This window comes from Protopterus annectens, chromosome 7.part1 (genome assembly GCF_019279795.1).
Source record: "Protopterus annectens isolate FY-2018-M chromosome 7.part1, PAN1.0, whole genome shotgun sequence".
NCBI classification, from domain to species: domain Eukaryota; kingdom Metazoa; phylum Chordata; order Ceratodontiformes; family Protopteridae; genus Protopterus; species Protopterus annectens.
In genome coordinates this window covers 190,432,404-190,454,382 of record NC_056740.1, presented here as the reverse complement: position 1 = coordinate 190,454,382, position 21,979 = coordinate 190,432,404, and the positions used below count along the sequence as shown (strand labels likewise).

Here is a 21,979-nt window from a genome sequence, read left to right as displayed (position 1 = left end):
CTGTCTCCTGACTTTCTACCACCTGCTCCTGTTAAGCCAGACAGATACTACAGAGTTTCTGATTCACATAAATTTCTTTATAAAAACGCTTGCTGACCCAGAAACTATCTCTCAGGGTCCCAAGGGGGGTCAAGGCTTCCACTGCAAAAACCCTATCCTCTCTGATAGGGATTCAAGGGCCCAGGACAGATGGGGGAAAAAGATTTATACTTTTGCTACCTTGGCTGTAAGAGCTTTAAATTGTCAGTTTCATATGCTTAAATATCAGCAATATCTTATGTCACTGCTTAAACAGAAAATGTTGACAAATTCAGAATGTGCAGAAAATAAAGAAATGCAGGATTTATTGCATGCAGCTGAACAAGTGGGAAAGCATACTTTGCAATGTGGTTTTGATTCTCTAGAGGCCTCCTGCAGAGCCGCTGTTACAGGTTCTGTCATTAGGAGGCATGCTTGGTTAAAAGAACAGAATCTGCCCGATCATGTTAAAGCAAAACTATTAGATGCTCCATTACAGCATGATACCTTGTTTGGTGTTAAAGCAGAAGAGGTGTTGAAGAAAATAGAGGACTAAGCTAAATCTATGCAAACAGTCAAGGATTTCTTACAGGTACAGCCTCCCAGATTTAGCAGGAACTGGCCTACAAAGAATTGGTCCTTTCCAGTGTCAGACAGGCCACAAAGAGGCAGATACAGATGCCCCAGAGGCAGATCACATCCCCAAGGCTCATACAGGCCTAAACAATGGGGTGCTTCTACCTCCAAAAGCGGAGAGGAAAAATCACAGCCATGCAGGAAACAGTCTCAATGACTTCCCCTGCCAGCACCAAGCACTTATCTTCTGGCAGCTCCTTTGGGGGGAAAACTAGCACTTATTTCACAAAATTAGCACATGATCACCCAGGACAAAAGGGTCTTAAATATCATATCACAAGGCTACAGGTTCCACTTTCACACCCTGCCAAGGCCAAACGGTATGCCAGATCTGCCACGCAATCACTGGGCAGAGGCACAAAAACAAGTTTCATCCCTCATGGACATGAGAGCCATTCAGCAAGTACCACAGCAAGAGCAGGGAGTAGGATTTTACTCAAGGCTATTCTTGGTGCCCAGAAAGGACAAAACCTGGAGACCAATACTGGACCTGTTATCTCCTAAACACATTCCTGGATATTCCAAAATTCAAAATGTTAACTCTGCAGCAGCTTCTGCCCATGCTGGGCAAGAAGGCTTGGCTTGTGACTTTAGACCTAAAAGAGGCATACCTGCATGTCGCAATCAGACAGTCATGCAGAAGATACCTCAGATTTATAGCTGGCTCAATGCACTACCAATTCTCTGCACTGCCCTTTGGCTTATCTACTGCGCCCAGGGTCTTTACAAAATGCCTGGCACCAGTAATTGAATTTTGCAGACAAAGAGGAATACAAATATACCCTTACTTGGACGACTGCCTTATTCAAGCAGAGAACAAGGACATTCTACTACAGCATCTGGCATTTGTAAAAAGATTACTAGCAGGTCTAGGGTGCACAGTAAATGAAAAGAAATCAAAATTCGTACCCTCTCGAGATAATATTCCTGGGTGCAGGCTTAAATACAACTGCCCAGATGGCTTATCTCATGCCAGACAAACACAGACAACTGACTACTTATTTCAAAATGTTGGCAACAAAGACCCAGTTATCTGCAACAAAAATTCTGCAGGCTTTGGGCTTCATGGCATCCTGCATTCTGCTAATTCCATATGCAAGACTGCATATGAGGAAACTTCAATGGTATCTAAAAAAAAAGTGTTTGGACTCAACATTGCCACAGCCTGGAAACAATAATTACCCTCATTAACTGGCCTGCAACAGGAGTTTCGATGGTGGGCAAAAGCCAGTCACCACAACACGGGACAGCCATTCACCTTACCCACAGCCAGGCAGACATTGACAACAGATGCATCAGATTATGCCTGGGGGGCCCACATGGCAGGAAGATGTATTCAGGGCACATGGTCCGCAAGTCAAATGCATCTACATATCAGTCAAAAAGAGATGCTAGCTGTTCAAAATGCCCAGACAGCCTTCAAGGATCTACTTCATCCAGGGCAACTACTGATAAAGACTGACAATACTACAGTCATGTGGTACATAAGCAGGGGGGCACACATTCCTACCCCCTCCGCAGACTAGCCATGAACTTGTGGGACACAGCATTGACTTACCAAGTACATCTGCAAGCACAATTCCTGCCGGGAAGGATAAATACTCTGGCAGATGAACTAAGCAGAAACCAAATAGATCCCCACGAGTGGAAATTGGATCCACAAGTCTTCAGCATGATAAGCCCGGACATAGACCTATTTGCCTCCCCTCACAACTGCCAACTACAGAGATTCTGCACAAGGACTTATCACAAGCAAGCATGGAAAGTGGATGCTCTATCTTTCAGCTGGAAAAACCTAACCGTATATGCCTTTCCTTCTCTGCCTCTCCTCCCCAAGGTACTCCTCAAGGTCAGACAAGAGAAGCCAAAAATGATACTGATTGCCCCAGACTGGCCCCGCCAGCACTGGTACCCAATCCTGAAGAGCTTGTCTCAGGGCCCAGCTTGGACATTACCTCAAATTCCTCATTCATTGACCCAACAAGACAGATACTGCACAGCCAACTCAGGACCTTAAACCTGGCAGTATGGCGAATAATGTAGCCATTCAAAACACACCTCTCTCTAAAGCAGTGATGGGTGTTATTTTGGAGGCCAGGAGGCCTAGCACCAGAAAATCTTATGCAGAAAAATGGAAGACATTCTGTGCTTGGAACCAGGCACAAGGTATTGACACGATTGTTCCGAATATTCCTCAGATTTTGCAATACTTAACTGAGATGCTGGATAAAGGCCTTTCCTTTTCATCAATTAAAATTCATGCCTCTGCCATTTCAGCTCATTACAATACAGAACCACCTATTTTTTTCTCATCCATTACTAAGGCAGTACCTCAGAGGGGCCAAAAACATAAGACCCCCAAGGAGAGCACCAATACCTGCATGGGACCTCAACTATGTCTTGGAAAAACTCACACTGCCTCCGTTTGAGCCAGCAGCTTATATAAAATTCTTATCCTGGAAAACAGCTCTGCTCCTAGCAATAACCTCCGCTAGACAAGTCTCAGTTACAGGCTCTCATGGCTGTGGAACCTTTTATCATTTTCCATCCTGACAGGGTTTCTCTGAGGACAAACCCTACATTTATGCCTAAGGTAGTGTCCAGTGTGTCCCTTAACCAAACAATTCATTTGCCTACCTTCTACCCAAACCCACAGAATAAGGGTGAGAGACTTCTGCATTCCTTGGACATTCACAGGCAGCTACACTTCTACTTAGACAGAACCAAAGCTTTCCGAAAGACTGAACAACTTCTAGTGGCATATGCTGCAGGATCACAAGGAAAGCCTATCTCAAAGCAGACTATTTCAAAGTGGATAGGTCACTGCATTCGTTTCTGCTATTCACAGCATGGCAAATCAGTGCCTAAGGACATTAGGCCTCATTCAACCAGAGCAGCAGCCACTTCAGCAGCCTTACTCAGAGGAGTACCAACCAAAGACATCTTAGAGGCTGCAACTTGGAGTTCAGTGCATACTTTTACAAAGCACTATCATTTACACCTCTACTCTAAATCCAGGGCAGGCTTTGCCACTGCAGTTCTGCAGGGCCTGATAGCCTCTCCTAATCCTATTTAGCACCAGCCTCCCAACCCTTAGCTTTGGGATTCAACCCAATTGTAATGACTGTAACAGTGAAACATGAACATAGTACAGTTGTGTACCTACCATAAATGTAGATGTTAGTGTATTCACTGTTGCAGTCCAGGTTACCCTCCCACCATCCCCCTTTTTCCTTGCTGGGACTTATCTGTACTTCTCTACTCTATACAACCTGTGTGGTGGATTTGCTTGTAGATGAAGGAAAAGTTGTTTTTTGTGTATGCATGCTTATTGGCATAATTTAGCCTACCATTTTAGGGGCACCTGACATTTGGGGCAAGAAAAACTGAAGAAAATGGCATTGGCTGCATCTTTTATACCCCTGGCACACTGACGTCAGGGAGGAGGCGACAGCAACCGACGCCAGACCTAGACTTTGGAACTCGGGCTGACTGCGGGTAGCCTGCCAGCAGGACAACCCAATTGTAATGACTGCAACAGTGAATACACTCTAACATCTACATTTATGGTAGGTACACAACTGTACTTTCCTTATCCTCTCCATTTGAACCTATACCGCATTTTATAAGACTTTTTGTTTTGCCGAAAACCCTGAAGAGAAGAAAAAACACCCCACAACCGATTAACTCCACACAAAACTATGTGCATCTTCATATATTGAGGTTTTACCCGGATCCCCAAATCAACAGCTGCACCCATAGGTTACCTAAACTAAAATGTAGGTAAAGACAAACCCACCCGCATAGACAACACAAAGAAAAAAAAACTAAGGGTAATGCTGCTCAACACCAGAAATCTAAACCTCAAGATGCACGCACTCGAGACTCTCCTCAGTATGGAGAATATCGATATCTGAGCAGTAACAGAAACCTGGTTCAAGGCTCCCAGGAGCACCCCAGCACTAACAGGTTATACTTCATACCATGCTTTCCGGCCCCAAAACTCTGTCCGAACCACAAAAGGAGGGGGAGTATCCATATTTATCAAAGATACCCACACCTCCAAGTTAGTGTTACTGCACGAAGCATCGGAGACCATCCATGTGCAACTAACAGTGGGAAAAACTGCCTTTCAGTTTGTAGCCTGCTACAGACCACCCTCCCAAACACAGGAACCTCACTCTGCCTTCCTGAGAACACTGGAGAATATGAGGGTCTCTCCAAACATTATTATATTGGGTGACTTCAACTACCCAAACATCGATTGGGAAAACTACTCAAGCCCAAACACCCTCGCCCAATGGTTCCTAGAATTCATAAACTCAAATGCTATGGAACAACTGGTCACCATTCCCACAAGAGGGGAAAACATATTGGATCTGGTCATCACCAACATGGGGTCTCTGTTCCACACCAGAGGTATACCCCTCATTGGTAAGATCAGACCATAAATCTCACTGGACATCCATATTCCGTCCCCACCCCTAGCCAAGGAAACCACGGTGAAGAACTTCTCAAAAGCAAACTTCACACTTCTCAAAACTGAGGTGGAATCCTTCAAAGCCCCCGGGCCAGTGGAAAATACGGCCCAAAATGCAGAATCTTTTACAAAAGCATTCTGTGGACACCTACAGGAATGCATTGAGCATGCTATCCCAAATAAAACCAAGACACTCTCCTCCAAAGGCAGGAGACCTGTCTGGTGGACCCCAGCCATAAATAAGCTATACAACAGAAGGAGAAAGCTACTACATGAGAGCAAAATCCCAAAAAGGGAAGGCGTCACTGATCAGTACTAGCAAGAAACTACGATCCCTCATAAAATCATCTAAGGCCAGCTTCGAAAGAAAAATTGCACAAGACACTAAAGATAATCACAAGACCTTCTTTAGTTATGTCAGAAACCTGGGAGGCAACTCCCAGATATGCTCTGAGTCGGTGCAAAATGACAAAAAATACACTGAACCCACAGACATTGCCAACATCCTGGCAGAAAGGTTCAGTACAAACCTCTCTCCCCCTTCCCCCCCCAAAAGAGCAAATGTCTATCCCAATAGAGTGTAGCCTTCCTGAGATCACAGATGCACAGGTGAGAGCCGCCCTCTCCAAAGCAAAAAAACGCAGCATCAATGGGACCAGACGGTGTCCCGGGCTGCGTCTTAGACGAGCTCCAAGAAGAACTAAACCCTCATATAAAGTCACTGTTCAATCTCAGCCTTACTACAGGATATGTACCCAAGGAATGGCGTATAGCAACAGTGCTCCCACTCCACAAAGGTGGTGCCACAACAGGTCCCGGAAACTATCGCCCTATAAGCCTGACTAGCCTGGTCTGCCAAGCTATGGAGCGTATCATCATGGAAATCATAAACAGACATTGGGAACCTCCAGACACTAGATGCTACCCAATTTGGCTTTAAGGGCAGATCTTGCCTCTTGAACCTGGTCGACTTCTTTGAAATAGTTACCAAAGCCATAGATGAAGGGAAGGTAGTCCACACAGCCTACCTGGACCTCGCAAAAGCCTTCGACACAATACCCCACTCGAGCATCATAAATAAGCTCACCAGCTTAAATATCAACCCCTATGTCACAAGATGGGTTGCAAACTAGCTCAGGGATAGAACCTACATGGTCAGAATAGCAGGTGCCATGTTAGACTCTAAACCAGTTACAAGTGGTGTCCCACAAGGCTCAGTCCTGGGACCTTACTTGTTCGGTATATATTTCTCCGAGGTACAAGCTAACACAGGTGGACTATGGCTGACCAAGTTCGCAGATGACTGCAAACTGGGTGCTGTAATCGACTCTCCGGCTGACGCAAGCATCCTCCAAAAGGGCCTCTCAGAGACGGATAACTGGTGCCAGAGCCATGGCCTAAAGCTAAATGCCAAAAAGTGCATAGTCATCCCCTTTGGGAACAAAGTGCCCACAAGTTACCACATAGGTGGTAATCCATTAAATACGGAAGAAGTAATTAGGGACTTGGGGACCCAAGTAGATAGCAATCTCTCCTTTGACAATCACGTTGCCAAAGTGGTTAGAAAGACCTTCTGTATAGCCCACCTTATGAAAGGGTTCATATCTAGATCAAGAGAGGTCATTGTGCCCCTCTACTCATCACTTATCAGGCCCATAATTGAGTACAATGCCCCATTTGGGATGTACCTTACCCGACACCTTCAACTGGAAAGACCCCAAAAGTATCTCACCAAGAGGATCAAGGGGCTCAAACAGATGCCCTATCCAGTTCGGCTAAAGAAACTCCAGCTCTACTCAGTTGCGTACCGCCTACTCAGAGGTGATCTGACGTGTAAAGTCATGTCAAACCCAGAATTAATGGACATGCTTCACCTCCGGAAATCCAAATCCCTTAGAGCTACATGCTCCACGGACTTGAACCTCAGCACAGAAATAAACAGGACATGCTGGAGGGACAGATTCATATCCCAGAGGCTCCCCTCATTCTGGAACAAAATCCCAATCCATGTTAGGCAGAGCCCCTCACTGACCCCCTTCAAGAGAAATCTTGACGAGTGGATGGGAGATTGTAAGTTTACCCCTGGGATCTCTTCGGTGTCCCTGCTTGACAGAGGTATAGTAAACTAACCTTAAAAAGGCTACCTTCTGTGACTTACTATACAGAGGCACAGTCAACTAATCTAAAAGGGTGGCAAAAGCCAAACACACTCTGGCTAGGCTTATAAATGCCCTAGGGCAGATAGCCTAGTATCAACCTATGAATCGGTGCTAAATTCCATGTTACCGCCTGTGCTCCTACTTGCAGTAATTGCTATGTGTTATTGTCTTATCTTTATTCCTATCCCAAATGTGAAAAACAAGCTTGTATGCTTTCAGAAAACATTCACTTTTAGCCTTAAGAAAGTGCACTGTCTGTCTTTAAATAAAACTAAATTATACACTGTAGTAAATAAATTGAACTGTTTAGGTACCAACAAAGTGCTCTTCCTCGCTACCAGTAATTTCATGCTTTGTTTTCTATTAAGCTGCATGCACTTGTACTTTTTAATTTTACAATTCTCTTGGCAAACAATGCCCAGAACTCTTGATTTATTGTGTGCACCTGTAGTCCGCTTACTCCATGGAAACTTAAAAACAGAACACACAGCTCTTCTCAGCTGCAGACTACTCAACTCGCACTGAAAATTTATTTGCCAAAGGAAGACTTTTCATTACGTTCCCAGTGTTATGTTATTTAAGTCCGTATGCTTACACACAAAAAAATTAGATTAAGTAAGGGCATTTAATCTAGACATTCACTTTGCAAAAGTAAGAAAAAACATCTCCACTCTACATATATTATAATTGGTGCACTTTTACATCCCATTCCCCCCACTCCGACAGGCCAGGTTTACAGCATATAAATTTAAACATGCTTTTGTCCAGCCTTTTTTTACATTGTAATGCCTACTTTTCTTAAAACTGAAAGGAAAAAAGTACTTGTTTACTTCAATATCTTCGTTATGTACACCAGTTACTAAAATGCTTTACTTTATAACTTTGCAATTTGTATCATGAAAAAGAACAAAAATTGTTTTTATTGTTCCCCACTTTGTGTTCTTCCAAACATGAAGTAGGGTATATATGCCTTTCAGTCCCCCCACAAGTATAAAAAAAACAACAAAAGTTATTTCTCCTATGCTTTCTCTTGTAAAGCCATACTTCACAAATGTGATTGATGCTTTATAGTCCCACGTTTATTCACAAATTTCAGTGTTGCTGATCCTTTTTCCTGTTTATCTTCATCTGCCATCTCTAGGCTCCAGTTAGTCCAAGATGCTCCCAATTCTTCTAGTCCACTCCTGTGCTTTTTTTCTGTCTCAAGCGTTTTCCTTTGGAACATTAGAAACAGTTTCACTGGCAAAGACTGTCTGAGCTTAATCATCAGAAGAATGAAAAGCAGAGTCCCTTTCTGTTTGACGGCTCAATTTTTGTTAGACAAACCTTTTTATTTCTTCCTTAGCCTTGTTCTGTATCAAAAATGACTTTGATCTTCCAGGAAAGAATATTCTGAAGCTATCTGGACACAGCAGCTTGACACTCACCTGCCTCTTGACATTCCCCAATTGCTGGGATAAAATTGCTTTCTCTTCTGCCTGGTGTACAGCAAAAAAAAAATAATTTTCCTCAAATACTGTCTCCCCAATTTTTAATAATTTGCTCTTCTGCCACAGTTTTGTCAGGATCAACTGTTATTGCTGGTATGATTGCATCTTTACTAATACAGGTCTTGGCTAGGTTTGGAGCATATATATATAGTGTGCTCTTTCATTTAACAAGTCCTGATGTAGAGTTCATAAAGTTACTACAATCTCTTCCTTCCAGTTTCTCAGGTTTTCTCTGCATGCTCTGTTTTCTAACTGTATAATCGTTTTGAAACGGGTAGCAGTGTCAAAGCCACCCATTTCAACCTTTGACTTTTGCAGTTTTGCCATTTCATCTGAGTAGCTGTTTAAAGCTTCTTCCATTTCCCAGCCTTTTATTATTTGAGTTGATATACTCCTTCAGTGTTTGATTTTAAATAGCTCTGAGTACATTTGATTTATTTTTTTCCCCTCTGGAAACAATCTTTTGTACCAAAGCTGGAGCTTGAGCAGCTTTTTGTTAAACAGCTGCAGGATTTTTCCCAGTCAGTTTCCTCTTCACATTTTCTAGATTATTTTCTTTCAGGCTGTCTAAGTTTCTTCTTTGCTGTCATCCAAGCAATGTATTTACTAGCCAGTAGATGAATTTTACTAAAGCTGATGACATTACTAACCCTTATTTCTCAGTTACTTTTTTTCCACACTTTGATAGCTGAAGTTAAGCTGTTGAACAGCATGCAGCCATCTTCGAAGTCCCAGTACAGCCATACTACTCATCTAAAGAATTGATTAGCTGCATACAGGTTTTGATATTTAAATCTGATAAGTTAGTACTACCTAGTCCACTACTGAAGGATGTGCTGGCAGGGAATGCAAATAAAATAACGCATAAGAATTAAGTGTAAATAGACCTTTTAACATGTTATACTAGCCAAGAATCTTGGTGTTGCTTGAGCAAGAAGTTCAGAGCTTTGCAACATGTAATGCTAATCTCAGTAATAACAGGAGTGATGTTTTCTGACTCAGTTTTACGAAGACTGATGTAAAATGGGAACAGGTGGTTATACAGTTAACTGGTGGTACAAGTAAAAGTGTGATCAAAAGTACAAAGGACTGTGCTCAAGATATTGAGATTCCCGACGCAATAATATCTGGTAATTGTTTGCAGTGGTGGGAGTTGCAACATGTGACCTGTAGTTTTAACTGCCCATAGACTTGATGTCGCGTTGAGAGAAGTGTGCACGCTGTCAGAAATCTTGTGAAGAAATCACAAAGCTTTTATAGTGAGCAAGTGTACACTTAGCAGTGTAGTGTTCATCTATTCTAGTAAAGCAAAGTGTAGGTTCAACACCATCTCTTTTAAGTTGAAGCTAGAAAATTTCAGTTATGCTGAAGAAAACAAAGCCAGTCTAAGCAAAATAGCTTTGTGAACAGAAAGCAATAAATCCATAGTCTTTGAAGCAGGGGGAGAGAGAGAGTAAAAACGTATATAACCTTGACGATTTCCAAAATGAACTCAAAGCATGCAATTGGAATGTCTTGAAATGATTACAAGAAGCAGTTGAGTACTTCAATACCAGATTTCTGGCTATCCTTAACCACCATGCTCCTTACCTATAACATCAGTGTAAAAGCCACAGTTGCACCGTGGCTATCTAAAGAAACAAAAACCAAAATTAAACTAAGAAACAACGCCTGGGCCAGTTGGCATTTTCCCAAAGCCCCTATGGACCAAGTAAGATACCGGCAGCTAAGGAACCAGACCAAAAAATCTGTCATTCCAGGCAAAAAAAATCACTACACCCTCCTACAACAAAAATATCCACTAAAACCTCAAAAGTTCAGGGCTGGTATAAACAATCTTCTCCACCTAGGCCGTTCTGCCACTCCTACCCCATCAGCTGCCCTTGATAAATCCCCTGTAGAAATTGCAAACAGCTTCAACTCCTTTACTGAAACTATCTGGTCTGTAGCTACCCATCTCACTCCATCGGACACGCACACCAGCTCTGGCACATCTAGCCCTGATCCACCCAGCACCCAACCCACCTTTACCTTTCAAACCATACCTACCAACCTGATCAGGACTTGACTCAAAAAGCTAAAACCTACTACACTAGCTGCAGACCACCTCTTAGATGAATATCTTGAAAAAGCAGCTGATGCCATAGCACTTCCCATTTCTATTCTGATCAACAGATCCATCTCAGAAGGATCCATCCAAGCAATATGGAAAATATCCCATGTTATACCTCTCCATAAAGGAGGAAGTTCCACAGAATTATCTAAATTTGGACTTATAGCCATTCTTTCACCACTAGCTAAAGTCATGGAAAGACGCATACACAAATCATGCACTTTCTTATTCAAAACGGAAAGCTCGACGAGACTCATCACAGCTTTGGGCCATTCCACAGTACCAGCACGGCTATTCTATCTTTCTCTGATGTCATCAGTCTTCATTGTAACAGCAGCAGACTATCTTCAGCACTCTTCCTAGATCTCTCAAAAGCATTCAATATGGTCAACCATCATCTACTGGTCGGTTTAGACCAACACGCAATACAGTGGTTTCACTCCTACCATAACAGTAGACAGCAGGCTGTCTTATGGCAGAGCAGCCTGTCATCCCAACTTCCTCTAACCCTAGGTGTCCCACAAGGGTCCATACTAGGTCCCCTTCTTTTCTCTTTTATCAATGATCTGCACACCATCTCAGGAGCCGCCTGCATCCATTATGCAGATGACTCCACGCTAATATGCTCCACCTCCTCTCCTACACAACTTCTAACCCTCACCCATCTAAATCCTAACAAAACCAAACTACTACTTTTCTCCCCTAACCGTAGAATTTCTCCTCCTTCCTTCAACATTAAATCTAGCAGTTGCACCATTATCTCCCGTGGTGGTCATACAAAGCTGCTAGGCGTAATAATGGACAACAACCTTAAATTTTGATAAATGTCAATCACACTATCAAGTCCATCAACAAAAAACTTGGCTCCCTGTACAGAGCCAAACCTTTCCTCATCCCCCTAGCTAGGGTAGCTATTGCAAGATCACACCTCCTCTCTACCCGTATGTATGCCTCCCCTGTAACTCACCAACCTATCCAAAACTAATCTCAACAAATTATCAGGATGTTACAATCATATAGCCAGATTCGCTACTGGCATGGCTTTTAGGACCCACTATTGCCAGAACCTCAAAGCACTGGGATGGCTAGAGTATCCTACCCTTCTACAGTTCAACCAGCTTATAGTTGTGTCTTTCGGCTTTTCCCGGTTAGGGGTCGCCATAGTGTAACTCCGGTCCACTAATGATTTGTAGTTGATTTTTACATGCCGAGTTACCAGCCCTGACGTACAACCTTCAACGAAGGTACGCCCATTCACGCATGACTCCACGCAGAAGACGCTCTAGCTGAGAATCGAACTGGACAGTGTCTTACTGTGAGGCGACAACGCTACCGCAGCACCACCACCGCGGGTTCAACCAGCTTATAGTAGTGCATAAAATACTCCAACCTGATAACACCCCTGCCCTAAAATATTCTCACCTCTCATAGTGCCCTCAGGCCATTACGCTCAGCTGATAAACTAATGATACTGACCCAAAAATCCAACAACTCTGCAGGTGATGCTATATTTGCCAGCTCAACCAGTAAAATCTGGAATCTACTCCCTACTACCATTACCAAGGAAACCTCACTACCCCTATTTAAAAGAGAACTCAAAAAATGCCTCACATCTCATTGGCTGTGCTCTTGTTCTAAACCTGACTAACAACTTCACTAATACATGTCTTGCTACCCAACCTGCTGTTTAGCAAAGTACCTATGCCTCATAGCATTTGAATGTCTAAGCATTGTGATTTATGAGCTCAGATTGTATTCTGTTTCCATTTTCTGATGCATCTTTGCCAATCAGATGCAAGTCTGCACATTGTGTATATTGATATCTGCCTGTATTCTTTGTCTATATTTTTCTAACCATGTCTGCCTGATTTTATCACTCCGTAATGTATGTACTGTCTCTTTTTTTGGTATGTGGAGCTTTTCTCCCCGGGCCTCTGCTGAAAATGGACATCTATCCAGTCGGACTATCCCAGTCAACAAATGTAAAATAAATAAATATAAAAATTCTTAGACATGGACAGAAGGAATGCTTATGAAGCATTATCAGAAGTGTAATGCACTACTTTTTACTGAGGATGAATGTTTCTTAGAAGAAATTGGAGGTATTCAAGATAAATAGATCCATAAACCATTACAGAATAGATTTAAGAAGTTTCTCTTAGTGATTGTGTTGAATACAGTGTGCTTTTATGATACCATCCTGCCTTAGATAATCATAGACGTTTCCAAAGTGATAGCTATAGAGGTGGAAAAAAAAGCATTTCCACTACAAAGTGAGAAGATTGAGCCCCTTCAGGTCCAGAGCATCCTTAAGACAGTCTGATAATTTGTTACATGAAGACATTTGTAGTACTTCAGTATCAGAAATGCAGACCACAAAATTCCCAGAGTATTTGAAATTTGGAACATTGCTTGGAAGCCATGCCGGAATGTCAGATAACTGTGATAAGAAGTATTACTTGACAAATGAATAATACTGGAATGTATTGTTATTGTAGAGTAAATGTTTTGCTCTTGCACTTGAACTAAGTGTTGCTGAGACAAATTAAAATATCAAAGCAATTGCATGATTAACTTGACGCTTGTTTAATAAAACTTTGTGTAAATGTGATAAACTTACCTGTGTCTGTCATTTAGTTTTTTTTTCTCCTTTTCTCTGTAGGTTCCAAAAAGTACTTGCCAGTTTTCTCATCCCGGGCTAGCTTTGTACACAATAAAAGAAATTGCCAGACTGAAAGCACTGAGTGTATCTTCTGTTCTCGCTGTACTCAGACAAAATACGCATAGCATATATGGATTGTAGGAGTGATAGGACTGCAACATTATACACTGGCAGAACACTTGCATTGTTTTTAATTTATTGTTATATCATAACCTCGTGTGAGAATGAAAATGCTCAGCTCTGTAGAGCAACCCTTTTGGCTTTTCAGTAGAAAGAATTATGGTATGCTATCACAGCTGCAAACCACTTAACGAACTCTAGACTGCAGAGCTTGAAATGAGCAGTGTTGCACTGCTTATGACTGGACTTGCTTTTGAATATGCTCTGCGAGTACTCCACTCTGGAAGTTTGTATATGGAAACCATTGAATACTGATTGAAATATACCATTTTTTTCACAGGATTTTCAGTGCATTCAGCTACCTCGAGCTCCTATACATATCAGTCTGAAATATGAAAGTTTACTAACTGAAATGTCTTGTTAACATCTTCCCTTAATATAACATCAGGAAACCATATTTGAATATAAATTACCTTTTGAGACTGGTTTGTTTCATTGTAATGGAGCATCCAAAAAGATTATTGCATGCAGAGAAGTAAGAATTTTCACCACAGCAGCAGCTGCATATACCATGCCACCTTTCTTGAACTGCTAATTGTTGAGAGCCCACTGCAGATACTTTTAAGTTATTTCTGCATCATTCAGGGGAACTCAAAATATTGTATACACAGCAATGCTGACACTAGTCATCCAGTTTGACTGCACCTTTAAGTCAATGAGGTGAATAGCTTTTTCGTGGGGTATAGAAATAGGAAAATGTCCTTTTTAATTGGTTAACTATCATGAGAAACTTGCTTTCACTGTTTTTTTAAGTTAGTTTTGAATGTGTTCTTTAAAATGCTTTTATTTTCTGCTTTATAGCTATTGTTTCTAAGCTAAGTTCAGATTTTTTTAATGTGGCACAGATTTTCATTATGTTTTTAATATGTTGAGTTGGTCTTTAAACAGAATAATGTGTGCAAGAAATGGTGTACCATTGGTTTATGTGAGGATAGAATAGTAGATGAGTAAAGTAACTTTTGTAAGATAGGAGACTTTCTATCCTTTTCAAATTGTCCATAAACATTCCTTTTGCTGCGGAGAGGAAAGCCAACTCTGTTATGTTCTGTTTCATGTGTGCTTGTGTACTTTTTGTCACCACTTGCACCTCAGCATTTTGCAAGAGGAGCATAATGTTATATGCATACCAGAGTAGAAGAATGCACTTTAGTTTAAAATTTCAAAGTAAGTGCTGATTTAGCGTGCAGAGTAGCAGTAGTGTCTGTGTTCACTGCAGTGGTGAGCCATGTCCTGGTAAACTATTTTGTAGTTACTTTGTATTGTGCCATATTTTAAAAGTAAGATGCAATGAAATTTTGAGAAGTTGCTGTACAGAAAGTTTGCGTCTCATATTAATAAAACTGAAGTAAGGTTGCATTGTTCCATGTATTCAGCAAGTTTTACACTATTGTTTTATATCCCCCAAGAACAAAAATGTGCATAACTAAGGACCATTTGTCATGCTTTGTAACTTCTCCATTGATAGTTCTCTTGTTAGTTTTTGTTTTGTGGCTTAATGGAAGAATTTCAAAGGCAAGTACACAAGTGAAGTGTTGATAGAGCATTTATACTTCTGAGAAAATAACATTACTGGTGGTTTACCACACGACTCTCTGCTGTGCTGTATTTTGTTTGGTATTTGTTTCTCAGGCTTTCAAGCTAGCATTCTTTCAAGCCAGCTATGGTTATCTAAACTTGTATACAACTATAAACTATGTATTATTCCTTCCTCCACTCACTCACAATTGCTTTACTGTGGGTTAGACTATGTTAACAGTTGTTACAAGGACAACAGTCTTTTACACTGTTACCAGTCCCCCCATTAGTGGTTATAATTCCCCTTGTGGCATGTCTTTTTCTAAACATATCACTCCGTGCAAGAGACCTCAGAAATTCCTAACTAACTAGATCAGTGGCCCCAAGAACCTCAGTTATCCAGACAGATTGCCAACCCTCTCCTTGTACTCTCGCTTTTAAATAATCCTTTATGGTAATCTGTGTCTAGCCTTTCAAGCAGTGAGAAATCCAACCCATGTGGACCTCCTGTTCCTCCACAGAACAAGTGGTTTCTCATATCCCAATATATCCTCTCCTTCTGGAAGTAATGTCCAGTCATTGTCAAGCAGAGCAGCCACACTCCCATCTCCAGGTAAACCTAGATAGTTGGATAAGCAGCCTGAAAGTCTTGGTAGTCTGTCTTGCATCACCTTCCTTGAGGTTAGGAATTTTTAAGTATGGTATGTTGGCTAGGCTTGTAAAATAGCCCAAGAACTGATTGCCTAGTACTTATAAACCTATCACCTCCCTCAAGATGTCTTGTGTAAAGCATAAATGAATCTGAACGTCTCACCTCACCAACATTATTTTAGTATTTTTGTTCTAATTATTGTTAATCTGAAAGCTCTGTCACTATTGTTTATGGTCGCTAATGGCATTGTTTGAAAGCTGCTGTCATTTCAGAATCGACAGCTTTTTCCCCTCCCACACACACACACACACACACACACACACACACACACGTTGATTATTCTTTGTGTTTTTAAGTCTTTGGATTTTCATCTGTTTTAGGAAAATTGCAGTCAACATAGATTGGTAGATGCATGATTCTGAATTTTTTAAGCAAATCACCTTTTATAATCATCCAGTCAACAGTGAAGTACATTGAACTATCGAAATCTCTCTAAAGTTGAAGCAGGGAAATGTGGTGCAAGCAACTTTGATGCATTGACACCAGACTGGTCAGTTTCCATAACTGTCTTGAAACTTAAATTTTACAGGGTTTACTATTGAAATTCCGAATCCGCTTCAGTCGACCGTTCAGAATGGCAACCTGAAATGCTGAATTCGGATTTTTGAAAGAGCAACCAAGTTGAAAATGAATACATCGACATCCGTAGTTTGTATTCGACATAGGTGATGTCACTGACCTCCTGCTATGCACATTAACTTACCATTATACTCTACAGTCAACAGCACGTTAAATATATTATTTTGCAGGGAGGGGCTGAGCCCCTCACATCCCCTGCATATTAAATATACCAACTCCAACATCGCACTACAGTGAGGAAATGGGCTAATTCCCTGTTCCTCACTATACCGTGATCTCCCTGTTCAATGTCGAACCCAAATACTCTAACACTACCTGTTCGCTGTAGTGTAGTTGATACATTTTGGTTGCCATTCGATCACATGCCGGTCGACCAATGCAGTTTCAAGGTTTTCAATGTAAACATTTTTACAGTTATCACTTTTTTATGCACCGTGATGCTAAACTATATTCTTCCCTACTTCTACAAGTCAGACCTAATTCCCCTCAAAAAAAAAAGTTGTATATGTAATTCCTAATTAACTAGGAATTTTCTAAACAAAACATTTCCTTCTCTATAGAGCAAATGTTATCAACAGTAACTCATTTGGCTTTTCCAGAGGTGCAGAAGGGATAAAGCTCTGACTACATCCCGGACAACCCAGGTTTGTGATAGAGCTGCAAGGAAAGGATGGGCATGCCCATCCCAGCTGGGAAGGCACTTGTTGATGCACTTCCTAAGGGGAGGTGTGGTCCAAAGAGGGGAGTTGCCCACCAATGCAGTCAGCAAGTGTTGGGGACAGGGAAAGGGAGTAGGTGGGACATAATGAACCTGCCCCAACAGAAGCACAGATGAACCAAGTCCTCAGGACACCCTTAGGATCCATGACCAGCCCCAGCAATGCCAGAGTAAGTTGGAGGATAGAAGCATAGCTGATAGACGTAGCATGGACATGGGCACTGTGGGCTAGGCTATTTAAGATGAGGTATGATGGGATAAAAAAAAATTGTTATACAGAGTTCAAATGATGTCATCAGTCAAAAATTAGCAGATTGCTTATCTGCAGTGTTAGATGCTTGTTAGATATATTTATAGTATTTACATCAAATGTAGGTAGGATATGCCATAGAGGGTTTCACAAGGTGAAAGAGATAGAAGTCCGTTTTTTAACTTCTTGAGTGACTTGATATACAATCTAATCTCTCTTTTCTGAAATTATGCAGTTCCCCAACTCTCATCTTAGTGTTCCCAATTTGCAGTACATCATGCACCAAACTTTATACCCATGTCTTTAGCTGCTTAGTAACTTCCTTTCTATATTTGTGTATGCATCCCTTCGTAGACATCAACCAAGCTCAGTTACCATAAAATAGAAAATCCCTGTCATACATAATTTTACATGTATACACGCATACAAACACACACACATATATGAATATATATATATATATATATGTGTGTGTGTATGTAGATAAAGCTGTATATGATGCTCTTCCTATAAACTCTGTACCACCACAGACAAGCAAATGCTCAGCCTTAGTTTGCCTCATCACTTCTAGAAATAGTTCTCAAATTATCTCTTCCATATAATTAGGTCTTTTAAAGTAATGTTAATCCTTTAAACTGCCATGGTACTAATGTATTATTTTTACAATACATATATTAATTATCTTGGACTAATAACATACCAGAAGAGAGCATCCTTCAAGTAATATAGCAGCCTCAAAACTCTCCCCATCCTGGGAGGCACTTTTGTAAATACTGATATTTTCAGGCATTTCTCACAGAACAGCGTTTTTGTTGGTATAACACAAAATGGGCAGACTTTACCAAAATTAAGCTTAAAAGGGAAAAGATAAAATAGTATGCTTGCAGTTCTTTAGCTGCATTACTGATAACACTCAAAGGTGCATATGCTATCTTTTCCAGGATTCATAGTTGGGTACTAGGCTATCGGCCCAAGGGCCTAAGTAAGCCTAGCCAACAAGGTTCCCTGGCTTACTCCATCCAAGAAAGTTATTTTGCTGTGTCCCTGTCGATTAGAACCACAGAAGTGATCCCTGGGGTATATTTCCTATTTCCCATCCACTCAAGATTTTTCTTGAAGAGTGCTAATGAACTTTGCTTGACATTGATGGGGAGATTGTTCCAAGTATGGGAAGTCTCTGGGACAGGAATCTATCCCTCCAGCATGTCCTGTTTATTGTGGTGACAAGGTTTAGGTCTCTAGAGCAGGTCCCTAGGTCAGAGGGATTGGGATTTTTCATTAGGTGTAGCATGTCCAACAGCTATGGGTTTGAAAGATCACCTCGGTGTAGGCGATTTGCTACGGGGTAAAGCTGGAGTTTTTTGAGACAGTCAGTGTAGGGCATCTGTTTGAGGCCAGTAATCCTCTTTGTGAGGTACTTCTGTGCCCTTTCCAGCTGCTGCAGATGTCTTGTGAGATGCATTCCAAAAGAGGCGTACTCTATAATGGGTCTGAGTGTCGAGTAGAGGGGAACAATGACCTCTTAATTTTCCTGCATGAGAACCCTCTTGTGATGTGTGTCACGTTGAAGGATTTCCTGACTACTGTGGCAATGTGATTATTAAAGGAGAGACTACTGTCCACCTGGGTCCACACATTTGGCTTTAAGTAGACTGCTGCCTATGTGGTAGTTCATGGGTACATAGTTTTTACCAAAGGGAATGAGTGTGCACTTTTTGGCATTGAGCTTGAGGCCATGGCTCTGACACCAGGCATCTGGCTCAATGAGGCCCTTATGTAGGATGTCCACATCATTTGGGGGCTCTACTATGGCTCCTAGTTTGCAGTCATCTGCAAACTTTGTTAGCCAAAGGCCTTCTGTGTTAGGTTGTACTTCAGAGTAGTAGATACCAAACAGGAGAGGACCCAGGACTGAACCCTGTGGTACTCCACTTGTCACTGGTTTGAAGTCAGATTTGGAGTCTGCAACTTTTACAGTTTGGGTTCGGTCAGTGAGCCAGTTGGCAACCCATCTTGTGATGTAGGGATATTTGTACCTAGTTTAGTGAGTTTAGCTATAATTATAGAATGGGGGATGGTGTTGAAAGCCTTGGCGAGGTCAAGATAGGCTGTGTGAACCACTTTACCCTCGTCTACGGTTTTGGTGACTGCCTCAAAGAAGTCAATCAGGTTCAGGAGGCATGAGCTGCCTTTCACAAACCCGAACTGGTTGGGGTCCAGAGTTTGGAGGTTACCAATGTCTTTTGAGTTCCATGATGATACGTTCCATGGCCTTACAGACCAGGCTCGTCAGGCTAATAGGGCGATAGTTCCTGGGATCAGTGGTGGCTCCCCCTTTGTGGAGTGGGATAACTGTTGCTGTGTGCCATTCAGTGGGCACAAAGCCTGACGTGACGCTGTGATTGAACAGGGTGCTTAGGTGGGGAGCTAGTTAATTCTGAAGTTTGTGTAAAACGCAGCCTGGGATGTTGTCCGGTCCCATGGATGCTGCTTTTTTGGCTTTAGAGAGTGCAGCTTTTACCTGCGTAGTTGTGATTACAGGGACTCTGCATAGTTCCTATATAGATATGGGCTCTTTAGGGGGTGAGATGTGGTTTATTTAGGGGGTGAGATGGGGGTAGTTAGCACTGAACCTATCTGCCAGGATGTTGGCAATATCAGTTGGTGCTGTAATTTTCGTGCCATTGTGCTGTAACATGGAGCAGATCTGGGTGTTGCCATTGAGATTCTTGACAGCTGTAGAATGCTTTGTGGTTGTCCTTAGAATCAGTGGCAATTTTGTTTTCGTAGCTATCTTTGGAAGATCTTATAAGGGATCTCAGCTTCTTACTGAGGCTGACCAGGGAGCTCCTCCACTCATGGGATTTTACTCTTATTTTGCAACAGTTTCTTCCTTCTGTTGTAGAATTTATTTATGGCAGGGGACCATCAGATTGGCTTCCTTTTTTTTGGAGGATAGCATCTTGCTTCTGTTTGGGATAGCACAATCCATGCACTCGTGCAAGTGCTTATAGAGTGCATGTGTGCACGATTCAGCAGTCGTAACTGTATTGTCCATCTGCATGGGTGTCATGAAGTTTGCCACTTCTGTCTTACGAAGCATGAAGTTGGCTTTGGAGACATCTTTTACTGTGGTTTCCTTAATGGGGGGGGGGGGTGAGAGCAGGATGTGGAATATCTAGGTTGATTAGCTTATGGTCTGATCTGACCAATAAGGAGTTGACCAGGTGTGGAACACTGGTCACTCATGTTGGTAATGACTAGGTCTAGGATATTGTTGCCCCTGGTGGGGGTGTGGATAAGTTGATCCAGAGCACTGGAATTTCTGAATTCCAGAAAGCATTGAGTGAAGGAGTTGGTACTTGAGTAGTTTTCCCAGGGTAGTTGAAATCGCCCATTATTAGGGTGTTTGGTTGAACCCTAATATTTTCCAGTATATCAAGAAAAGAAGAGTGGGAATCCTGCGGCATGGTGGGGTATCTGTAGCAAGCTACAATTTCGATTGCAGTTTTGCCCAGAGTTAGTTGCACTTGGTTAATCTCAGATGCATTATGTTGAGCAACTAGGCTGGAGGTGTGGATATCCTTAATGAGTATGGACACACCTCCACCTTTGGTGTTCCGGTCCAGGTTGGATGGTCAAAAAGTGTGGTATGAGTTATAGCCTGGTAATGCAGGGGTGCTCTCTGGAGCCTTGAACCAGGTCTCAATCACTTCACAGATATCAATGTTCTTCATTTTAAGGAGTGCCTCGAGGGAGTGCATTTTGAGATTTAGACTTTTAGCATTGAGTAGCATTACCCTTAGTTTTTGCTTGCCTGTTCCTGTGACTGTGGTGAATTTGTCATTTGAACCTTACCTAAAAAAGGCAATATAGGGGCAGGAAGAGCCTTGGCATGAGTATCCAGAATCCCAGGGTTGACAGGTGCAGGCCATCTCTGGCAAAGCATCGTGGTTAGTCGACCATGTCATCCCTGGCAGACCGATACTGGCTCCCCTTATAATGACACCCGAAGCTTACCCAATTGTTGAAGTCAGTCATTTTGTCCTTGTACTGTGGTTTCATTCTGGGTGATGGCAGGATGCTACTCAGGCCTAGGGTCAAATCTGCCTGGGCTACATCATCGGAGAGCTCTTGCATGTCTCTTTTTATGTAGTCCAGGGAGGTACGTCTCAGGTCGTTCACATCAACATGGACAATGACAGAGTCATATTTGTAATTGTGGAGTGATCCGAGTGCGTAGGTTATGTGGTGGATCCTGGCACCCGACAGGCAGCTGACAGTAACTTTTTCCTTGTTTAGTCTGGTGAGTGGGACATCAGTGTGCCTGACTATAGAGTCACCTATGACTAGTGTGTTACGTTGTTTTGCCTTGTGGGCTGTGGTTGAGTGGCACACTGATTCTGTAGGCTGTCATTTGGGTTGTGTTGGGGGTGGAGGTTGCTTGCTTTTCTGCTTTGGAGGTCT

At 42.1% G+C, this 21,979-nt stretch overlaps 1 long non-coding RNA gene across 1 annotated transcript in view; it reads left to right on the top strand.

Annotated features, from left to right (window-relative positions):
• LOC122807683 overlaps nt 1-15,106 on the top strand; it is a 215,510-nt gene extending 200,404 nt beyond the window's left edge. Inside the window, exon 2 of the long non-coding RNA XR_006365716.1 lies at nt 13,559-15,106. This is a non-coding gene — a long non-coding RNA (uncharacterized LOC122807683). The remainder of the gene's footprint in view (nt 1-13,558) is intronic.
• Nucleotides 15,107-21,979: the final 6,873 nt, after the last annotated feature.